General features: G+C 37.0%; 1 long non-coding RNA gene across 1 annotated transcript; it reads right to left on the bottom strand.

Annotated features, from left to right (window-relative positions):
• Positions 1-1,338: 1,338 nt before the first annotated feature.
• On the bottom strand, positions 1,339-2,182 carry LOC143604089 (uncharacterized). Its single transcript, XR_013148222.1, has 3 exons — positions 2,103-2,182; positions 1,687-1,777; positions 1,339-1,480 (listed from the first exon to the last, which is right to left on the bottom strand). It is a non-coding gene; the product is annotated as an uncharacterized LOC143604089 (long non-coding RNA).
• Positions 2,183-11,315: the final 9,133 nt, after the last annotated feature.

Genomic DNA, 11,315 nt, shown 5'->3' with positions numbered 1-11,315 from the left:
CTTCTTCAGAACGCAACACGTGCTCTTTGATACGCTCCTCATAAGCCTTCAACCTCCCGACAACATCCTCAAAACCAACTGTTTTAAGGTCTCGCACTTGCTCGAGGGATGCTACAACTTGGATAAAACGATTTGGCAGGCTTGTGAAGAATTTCTAAACTAGCTTCCTTTCTTCATACGGTTGTCCAAGTGTGGCTGCTTTAGAAGAGATCGCGGTCATTCTCGAGGCGTACTCGTTAATGGTTTCGGTTTCTTGCATCATCAAACCATTAAATTCACATATTAACGTATGAAGTCTAGCATCCTTCACACGTTCCGCGCCCATATTTCTTGACTTTATGGCATCCCACATCTCTTTTGTCAATTTAAAATTACCGATTTGAAGTATCTAGAAATTCTTCATACGGTTGTCCAAGTGTGGCTACTTTAGAAGAGATCGCGGTCATTCTCGAGGCGTACTCGTCAATGGTTTCGGTTTCTTGCATCATCAAACCATCAAATTCACATATTAGCGTATGAAGTCTAGCATCCTTCACACGTTCCGCGCCCATATTTCTTGACTTTGTGGCATCCCACATCTCTTTTGCCAATTTAAAATTACCGATTTGAAGTATCTGTTCCTCGGGAATCGACTGAAACAGAAGGGCCTTCGCGATGTTATTTTGCTTCGCGTCATTAGAGCCCGGGTCAATCACATCCCAAACTCCATGAATCCCCAAAATAACCTCCATATGCATACTCCAAATCGTGTAGTTTGTTTTTGTCAAACACGGACACTGAAACGACCCAGAGATCATCTCCTTTTTCGCTTGGTTCGCGTCACCCATCTTGTTTTTACGACTATAAGTCTTTGAAAAATCCTTTGGTGTAACTGGTTCAATTTTTCCAGCCAACACAATTAAACCCAGTTCCGAATCTGACTCGAACACGCCTTTTGGTTTTAGAGAGAAACGCAACTGATCACTGACTTTTTGTTTGGTGAAATATTGATAAATAATTCAAAAAAGTGAATTGATTCAAGTTATCAACTCTCTTTCTCGACGTCACTTTTCCAATTTGATAATTAATTGAAACTAGTGTCTCGACCCCCCGCGTTGCGGGGGGTGTGAAACCATAGCCTAAACTTAGATCAAGAAATTAGCTAGGGGCTCAGATCTCCGCTAGCGGACCGGACCTACTTCATTGCTTAAACCGGGTATTTAACAAAATCAGTTACTAAAATCACCTTGTCACACAACAATTTTGACCAACAAACCACCAACACAATTTGCCAGTCTCCACACACTCGCATCAGCAATTCGGCAAACCTTAACTGGAGATACATATTTGGGTTTTGAATCCAGGTGGAACTTGTATCCGGTCACCATGAGAACCCTATACGAAATGAGGACGCGCGTCACCACCTCATTTGTCTAATAAAATTTGTCCACCTTTATTTAAATTAGTATTGATGATGCGTAACTGAGCTATTGTGCTTTACCTACAATGGCGAAACACGAAAACTGAACTAAAATAATAGCTTCTGTAGTAATACAGTTTATTAACAATTTATGAAGTTGATAAAATCAGACAAAGATTTTAATGGGTCAATCTAATCCAACCTTGTTCATTTTGACCTTATACACAGCCTGTTGACCACCCGCCCATTTTGACAACTCTAATTAAGGACATAAGAAAAGTACATACCACACCAACTGTTGATTTGGCTGCTTTAAAATGCCTAGACCATTGCTGATTCATTTTGCACTCGATGCAACACCATCTAAAACATAGTGACCTGCAAGTAGAAAGCTTTAATATAAGTCAGAAAATTCTCAAACTTGATGATTACCAAAAGCCATAAATAGAATATTTTGTGGTCGAACTATCACAAAAAGCCTATCAATATAGTTAAACATGCATTGAAACACCACATCAGAAGTGGTTGAAGAAGCCTATATACATTCCAATTTTGAGAGAAACACAATTGAAAGTGAGGAAACATCTTTAAGTAATGGGTTTAAACGTGCCATTTCAGGTTCAATAAAATAGTAACCATATGAATTTAAACATACACAAAAACATCAAGAAATTAAGAATTGAAGTTCATTAGCGGAATTTACCTCATAGGCATCACTTAAAAGAGAGTTGCTTGATTTGAAGTTTCTATGTATAACACGAATTGGATCTGCAGAACTTGAGAGCAAATAAGGAATTCTTCTTGCTACCTTAATTGTCACTTTACGCCTAATAGATTAATCCGACTTTTTCCCAGTTTCTATAACTACTTGGTTTAGATGATAAATTGCACCAAATGTTCAATTGACATAAGCATTGAATTTAATACAAAATATTGTCACATTAGTTAAGCAGGTTATCAAAAAATGTTAGTAAAAAATTAGTTACAATGAAGGTAATCAACATGAGCATATTTATCGTTACTCAAATGTATAATACGAAAAGATTTATTTTTGTTAAACACTTGACACATTAAATAATATAAATATATTTATGAAATTGTATATTGTGTATTATTTATCAAGGATCCATATTTTATCCAAACAATACACTAAAATTGAATATTTGAATACTGGCATTTCATCGAACAACTTATGAGCACAGCCAAGATAAAGAAAATCAATGCATTTAAGTGAATGTAATTCCAAACAGACTATTATTGACCAGCTATAATGCCTAAAAGGCATGATAACATCATAGACTAACCACAGACATGAATATATGGTGATAAAAACCTTCAGTAACAACCGGACCACCGAGCGAACCTCCCACCGACCTCAGTTAAGGTGAAATAGAAGCCAACATTCCTATACCTAAAAAATGAACCACTTTTAAGTATCCGGACCACCGAACGAACCTCCCACAGACCTAGGCTGAGGTGATATAGAAGGCACCATTCCAATACCTACAAAATGAACCCCTTTTAAGTATCCACTCACAAAACAAACGCATAGACAGTAGGAAATTAAACAAAAAAAAAATACTCAAAATTAGGTAAAGAACATCCACATTATCTGCAATTACCTATTCATCAACAGGAAAATAGTGGAAGCCGATTGAATCCATCGTTGCCTAGGGTTTCAAAATGGAACCCGACAACAGTTAAAATCGGAGCCATAGTCCGCGCACAACATCACTGTCATAATTTCGCTACCGTCGTAGACAACCGGAATCTATCGTCGCCTAGGATTCATATATGTAACCCGGCAGCAATAGAAATAGTGTTACTTCCGCCACCACCATATACACAATTAAACAACAACGGTTGTTTGATCTTTGCGACAAAAGTGAGAAAAAGTAGTGAATACCATCCGATCCGATGGCTTGTGATGGTGGATTATATTATGATTGATGTTTGTGAATGCATAGAGGAACACGTGGGCCTCTGAACAACACGTTGATCTGATGTTTGTGAAAGTTTTGGCTTACAAACACTTAAGCATAATGTACATGTCAAATAAGCCAATTTTGAAAGAAGCAGTAACTTTGTGTGTTGAAGCAAATTTGTAAATTAATATATATAATAATATCAAGAAATATCAATTTTTTCTTTTCGGCCTTTCGAACCAAACCAGGAACAAATAATTTGAGCAGATCCCAAAATCCACCAAATATTATTGTTGCATGCAGATCCCTTCAGTGGTTGCCCGTCGAATTTTCTGAGGTCACTCCGGCAATACGTCAACTGAACGCTGCTCACCGTCGGAACTCCCTCACGTCGCAGGTTAGTTCCAGGTCTTGGTGTTAATCGATCGCTGCTGCTTCCCCCTCACGTCGCAGGTTTGGATGCCGCTACTGCCGAATCGATTGAACGTCGTAGCAGGTTTGATTCCGAACACAGGTCCGATTTAATGGCTGTGATACCAATTAATGGAATTGGTACCACGAACACGGACTCAGACTCGTTGATTTGGCTAACACCCAAACACGAATATTATTATTGAGAAACTTCACAAAACTCAATTACCCAGTTACCATCTCTAAACCCCAAAGCACAGGTATTTATAATCTAACCTATCACGTTTAGACTACAATTAGTATTGCTAAATAATATGACAAGATAATTATACTAACAATTAAATCTAGGCACATTTAATTGTTTATAATTATCCACTCCATATTTAAATCTTGTTACTTAACCTTGCGCGCCAAGTAACGCCTGGAACCGAAATTCCCAACACGCCACTGGGCGTACCTCCTCCTATTTGTACAAGCTGAGCGACACAGAAAACTGCTCTAATGACAGGTAGTGGTCGACCCTGAATATGTGGAAATAAATCTCCGCATGACGATGATCCGCCCCTCAACCATGGGGACCTCTAATAGTCCCGTCGCGCGTGGACTAAAACAATATTAACAAGTTATTTGTATATTGTACATAAAATGGTAATAGGTAAATCAAGTTTAATAAATCAATGGAAAAACAAATATCTGAAACGGAACCTAGTGAAAAACTCTAACGTGACCGGGGGTGTCGATCATGATAATGTCCCCCACCCGCTCCCACTTGCCACAAGCGTCTATAAACGGCCAAGAAATGATCGAGTTTGGTTGAGACTGCATTCGTCGGAGGTGGCTGTACCGGCGGGTCGTCGTGCTCTTCGGCGCAAACTAGGTATGGGGTAAACGTATAGCTCCAACTCACCCTCGATGTAGCGTGGTGCTCGTGCCTACGGCATCTAGTGATCCTGGTACTCCATATATGTATTTATAAAATTATTAATTAAATTAAAGACTACAGTAGAAACTCGATAATTAATACTCGATTATCTAATAAACTCTCTAAGATAATATTTTTTGCCGGTCCCGACTCGGGGATAGCGTGCTAAATTAATAATTCGCTAAAATTATAAGATAATACATTTTTGATAATTTCTTTAGACCCCACATAAAATATAAATTAATAATTCCTTATATATAGCATATTACCTTTACGATGGGAAGCCATGTTGTGTATATGATTTGTTTGTGTTAACCTATTTTGATCTTGTATTTATATAGAAAATATTTTTAATGTCCATAAAGTGATACATTGAACACAAGAAACATAATAAGGTGGGAGATTGAAGGTTTCTTTCAAATTGGGTCGTTCATTTGATATACATGCATTGTATACAATAATTAAGTGGAAGCTTGAAAGGTGTTTGTAAACTAAGTATTCTACTATAAATTAATAAAATATTAATTAATATATAAGTTAATAATTATTAATTTATCGATTAATTAATAACTCTTTTAATTAATAAATTTTGGTGATTCAAAGTGTATTATTTTATAAAGTTTCTACTATACTTAGTAATTTTAGTGATTTATTTTAAAAAAAAATATTAATTAAAATAAATATTAGTTAATACTTTTAGTGATTTTTTTTAAATTATTAATTAAAATAATCATTAGTTAATATATGTAGTGATTTTTTTTAAAAAAAAAATATTAATTAAAATAAAGATTAATTAGTATTTTAAGTTTTTTTTTAATTTTACTAATTAAATATAAAGATTGATTAGTATGTTTAGTGGTTTTTTTAAAAAATATTAAATAAAATAAAGATTAGTTAATACTTTTAGTTGTTTTTTTAAATAATTAATTGAAATAAAAATTAATTAGTATTTTTATTGATTTTTTTAAAATTATTAATTAAAATAAAGATTACTTAATACTTTAGTGATTTTTTAAAAAAGTTATTAATTAAAATAAAATTAGTTTATACATATTTTGTTTATTTTATGAAAACGTTAAACACGTTGGTCAGATTCCTAATATATGTGTTTCCTTCCTTAATGACAACGGGATCGTGGTTATGTGTACCGTCTTTTACATTCAGTTTCCAAGCATCACTCGCCACTTCGTACCGCCCTACGAGTTTAAATGGACAACACTTTATTATACTCCATGTACGCCTGACTACGACCTTGCTTTTGTGTTCCCCACCACGGTTGCATCCAAGGTCCACACCGTGTTTCCTGGACCACTGGACCACAATAACACACCCGTGCTTGCTTTCCCTTTTCTTATCCCATTCTTCCATATCATCATGAGAACCAAAATGCTGAAACAATAATAAGTTCATACTAAATACATGTATAATAATAAGCAAAATAAAGTTAAACAAAGCATATGGTGTCGTACTTTATCCGTTTTATACGAGACCGTGGCCTTGCTTATGTAATTGTCATCAGCTTCGTTTGTTTACAAATGTACTGACGACTCTCCGTCTAAGTCATCAATAAGTTGAAAGGTATCATGAACGCAATCCAACCCTTCTAATGGAAACTGGTACAAAGGTCGACTACTGTCACACGTCCTTTCTGTAGGTAATTGGGTCGAGGGGTGACCGTATGTATTCAACGTGCTATTCTCCCCCCCCCCCCACCCCCACCCCGAAAGGTGACTGTCATATATAAAATACTCCTAACAAACGTCATTTTAAATATCTTATTTAAAAACTAACTAACGATTGTTAAGTTAAATAAAGAGATCATTTACTAGGTTTAATATTCGGTAAGGCCGACTACTCTTTTAACATCTACAAACCTCGACTCCTCGTACAAATCTGGAATATTCGACTTCTCGTTCAAACCCGGAAATAGATAGTCCCACCATGACAAAAATTTTTCTTTTACGTTGAAAGTGGTGCGTGAAAATAGCTCGGGGGGGGGGGGGGGGTTAAATTATATGGTGAGGTGGTGGAAATTAATCGGCTAAAATTTTCAACTTTAAAATAATGAAATGGTGAAGGTGTTTTGTGATATAGGGGGGGGGGGGGGGGGGGGGCTATTTATTGATATCAATTTTTGACCATATATCCGCGTATAGCTCATACGTGGCGTTTTGTAACTTAAACACCGCGCATAGGGATATACGCGACGTTTATGGTGCACTCGACAACACCTCGTACCTAAATGTCGCGTATAGCCACCCTATACGTAGCGTTTATGGTACAAACATAAAAAAGACAACCCCCCCCCCCCCCTCCTCTTATACACAGTGTATAGGTGGATGCATCCTAACCACACACCCCCCCCCACACCCCCCGGTTCTCTAGCACAACCCCATGCATATCTATCTATATAAATGTCTAAAAAAAAACCCTGTGTGTCACTCTATGGTTTATCCCCACCCTCTCTCAAACCACCAGATTGCTTGATTTACAGATAACCCTTAAATGGGTTATAACATCTCATTTATTTGTGAAACTCTTTCATAGTCAAACAAATAAGTTTCGTGGGTCATGAGTCTCACCAAACCCGGATAGTCCTTAATTAAATGGGTTATATCATCTCATTTATTTGTAAAATAAGCCTTAATCATCAAACAATAATTTTCGCAGGTCGTGAGTCTCACCAAACCTGTATAGCCCTTAAACGAGTTATAAGATCTCAACAAATCAACCATGAGAATCTAATACCAATTGATCATCATAAATCTTCTACCTCTCAGCAAGCTAACACGATTGCTACTGGTGACTCACCTGGAAGTTCCACCACTATGCAGTTGGTTCCAACCTCCAAACGAGATTCTATCTCGGTTGATAAAACTAATCCTCACGGTGGCAATAAGCAAGCAGAGACAACTCAAAGTACCCAAACTGCTGAAACAGGCGTTAACGGCGAGGATCGAATGCGCCTAGAAAGCTTGATAGATAAAGAACTAAAAATAATTGATAAGAAAATTTATCAACTTGATGAATTCAGGAAAGCTATTAAGGAGAAAAACGAAAAACTCTCTGTACGTTTTAAATTTTTAAAAGAGGAAAAGTGTGAACTATATGTACTCCGAGATCTCAAGAAGTTAGTTGCCGAGCCAGCTTCAGATTCCGCCAACGTACATGATATATGACGAAAGCAACAAACAAAGGAACCAATTATCTGATATTGAAAATGGAGACCACATTCCTATTAACTTACAGAAAAAAAATGCCTCGATTACATGACAAACTCTTCCATGAAAGTCCAATCTGTAAAGATATACATCTGCGTTTTAACAATCTCAGACGTGAGTTAAAGCTTTGTTTGCTTTGTTTTTCGGTGTTTCCGGAAAAGGCAATCATAAGTAGAAGGTCAATGATTTACTGGTGGATCGGAGAAGGGCTTATTCCTATCTCTCGAGAATATGATGCTGAGGAGTGTGCCAATAGGTTCTTCAAAGAGCTTATGGACAATGATTTCATTGAGCCTGTCTCTAGAAGTTATGGCCGTTATGTCCCCGCTTGTAAAATGAACCCCATGGTTCGCGCTGCATTGGTTATGATTGCTGACAGGGTAAACTTCTTTGATTTTGATAAGTATGGTAATCCAAAAAATTTTGGAAAATTTGATGAGATAGAAAGCCCAGAAGATTTGCCAGAAGTCCATCCCCTTGGTGAACCAAGAGAGTTTTTCGATTTCTTTAATGCAAAAGGGGAACTGATATCAGAACCGATTAATTTCGTTGATTCGAATGGGAACCCGTGTCAATTCGCTGCTCTTCCCCAAGACCCATTCAGATGTCCCATTAAACGTGACGTAAAGCTGATTGTAACAGTAAAGAACACTATCTTTACCTTAAAAGGAAGATTACCACGAAGTCTCATAAGGTGTGTTTGGTGGGTAGTGGGCTATCAAAAGGTATTCCTTGGGAGAGCCTTCATATGTTGTTTAATGTTAACGACATTATTCTCGAGTTTAGGGTAGAATGGTTTTTACGGATGAAAAACATTAAAATTCTCTTCTTGGGAAGTTGGCATAGCTCGGCTTTTCACCGCATTGAGGCCGAGGAGTTCGAATTTGAAAAGAGCATGGAGCAAATGAACCATGTGAGGTTCTTTTGCCTTAAAGGAGTTTCAAGCATTTCCAGGCTTCCAGGTTCTATCTCAAAACTCAAAAGCCTTGTTATTCTCGACCTTAGAGCTTGTCACGATCTTGAGACAATTCCAGAGACCATTGGTTCACTCAAGTGCTTAACACATCTGGATATGTCTGACTGTTACTTGCTAAAGAATATACCAAAACAGATTTCATTTCTTGAATCCCTTCAAGTCCTTAAAGGGTTTATAGTTGTTGAATCTTCAGAGAAAGGCATAAGTACCCTCCAGGATTTAATGAAACTAGAACACTTGAGAAAGCTTAGCATGCGTACAAATATAAAATATTTCCCTCAAGAATCACATCGTGAAGCCTTAGATAATATTGAAGCACTTCGTAAGCTAACAATCTTGTGGGTTGGCGATGAGTTCAAGCGCTGGATGAAAATGCCAAAACAAGATGTTGCCGACAAGCCCAAGCCCCAGACGAGCACGCCGAAACAAGATGCTGGCGATGCGCCCAATCCCCAAACGAGCACGTCAAAACAAGATGATGGCGACAAGCCCAAGCCCCAAACGAACACGTCAAAAGAAGATGCTGGAAAGAAGAAGATGAGTCTTGCATCCAAATTTAAGAGACTTGTACAGAAGAAAAAATGGGGAGAAGGGTCTATGAAAAGAATGGACGCTTTCAACACTTCCTCATTGTGCTCACGACTAGAAAAACTGGACCTTAAGTGTTTCCCACACCGTGATGCACCAAACTGGGTAACAGCAGGCAAATTTAAGGGGTTAAAGAAACTATACATTCGCGGTGGAAATCTCTTGGACCTCGGTCAATATGACCACATTGATCTTCAGTCTGATGAATCACTGCCCCCTGAAACATGGAATGTTGAGATATTGCGTTTAAAGTACTTGGAGGAACTGAACATCGAATGGAGAGAATTGCAAACTATGTTCCCGAAGCTGATATCTTTAAAGAAAGTTAAATGCCCGAGACTAACACTTTTTCCTTGCAACGAGCAAGGAATCTGGATGAGAAAAGGATTATCGACGACCACCTAATAGTAAGAAAATTATCAGAGTTGATGCGTTATGAGACAATATGTTCACCATAAGTTCTAATGGTTTATTTGTTAATTATGCCAAAAAAATTTTTTTTTACCAAACCCATACTATATTCCTAAATTGTACGTTTGGATTGTTCTTCACTTACATCGTTATCTATGTAATTTGTGCATTTAATATTGTGTGTAAAAGCTTGAAACTAATTGTTATACTGTGGTTGTTAGTCGAACACTTCTAAAAATTTAATGATCTGTCGGAGTATGTAAAGCTGATTATATGTCGAATAAGTTGGCATGTCTCATTAATATTTACACTTTGATTTATTTTTGTTAAAGGTCTACCACAAATCTTAAGTAAATAAAATCAAAAGCAGCTGTTGAAACAAAATAGATTGAAGTGTTTAACACCAAACTTCGTCAGTCATTTGTTGGTCTACTAGAATTGTGAAACTTGAAAATTTCAAAATAGTAATTCAGTAATTCTTCTCACCTGAACTGTTCTGTTTTGAGTTAAATTGGAACCTTTTCAGTTTGGGATGATATTAGTGTGGTCGGGTAGAGCTGCTGTATATGTAATAAAATAGGCAGCTCACACGGATTAGGTAACGGGAAAAAATAGGTCAATTACTTTTGTAAAATACAGTTCCAAAAACTTATTTTCCCATATTGGTCATATGCAAACATGTTCTAAAAATCTAACATGGTAACATTGCTTGGTGAACAACAAGCACGTGCCTTTTGTTGAAATGGGTACTTCTAGGTATCTGGATCAGCGTGGACGACATGTTTACAAAATCTCTACCATGTCCAAAATTTGAGTATTGTGTTGATACTTGGGTCGATTATGACTTTAGGTAGAGAATTGTTAAATAATAAAGTCAATGTGGTCAACAGAAGTTCAGGGGTCAAAATTGAGTAAGTTATTGTTGTGTTAATTGTTCCGGATAAATGTGCTGAAGATGAGAGACCACATTCACGCAGTTTCAAAGATGGGTCTGTCAACTATGATATATTACCAGAAGAGTATATTCATTGTCTTCCAGACTTACACTGACTATGTGTGACATGTTCATGTGTTTAAACTTTAAACGTTGATACTATGTATTGCCCCCTTGAAATGAAAAGTACTTAAAATGTATGTCGTGGGTCATGAATTCAGGTCGGATTACGGACAATATATGATGAACAGCAACACAGGAAAACAGAGAAATCAGAATCACAATAAGACTTGACTAATGACTCGTAATTAGCCAGTATTTGATTAAGTGTTTGGCCTTGTGTTTGTGTTAGCGTTGCCAGAATTGAATTTAGTAACATGGTTCGATTGTCACCAAGTCATTTTGGTGACGAAATCCTTGATTCCACTACTACCTCAAACTTAGAGCATCATACACCGATCATCAGTACATGATCCCTCACCAAAGTTATTAGATTCAACCTTACGAAACATGTATAAATCCCCAAGA

The sequence above is a fragment of the Bidens hawaiensis genome, unplaced genomic scaffold, assembly GCF_021521415.1.
Source record: "Bidens hawaiensis isolate Kalapana, Puna unplaced genomic scaffold, B.hawaiensis_p1.1 tig00063896_1, whole genome shotgun sequence".
In the NCBI taxonomy this organism is placed as follows: domain Eukaryota; kingdom Viridiplantae; phylum Streptophyta; class Magnoliopsida; order Asterales; family Asteraceae; genus Bidens; species Bidens hawaiensis.
Note: the sequence above shows the minus strand (reverse complement) of the source record. Positions and strands in the feature narration are given on the sequence as shown.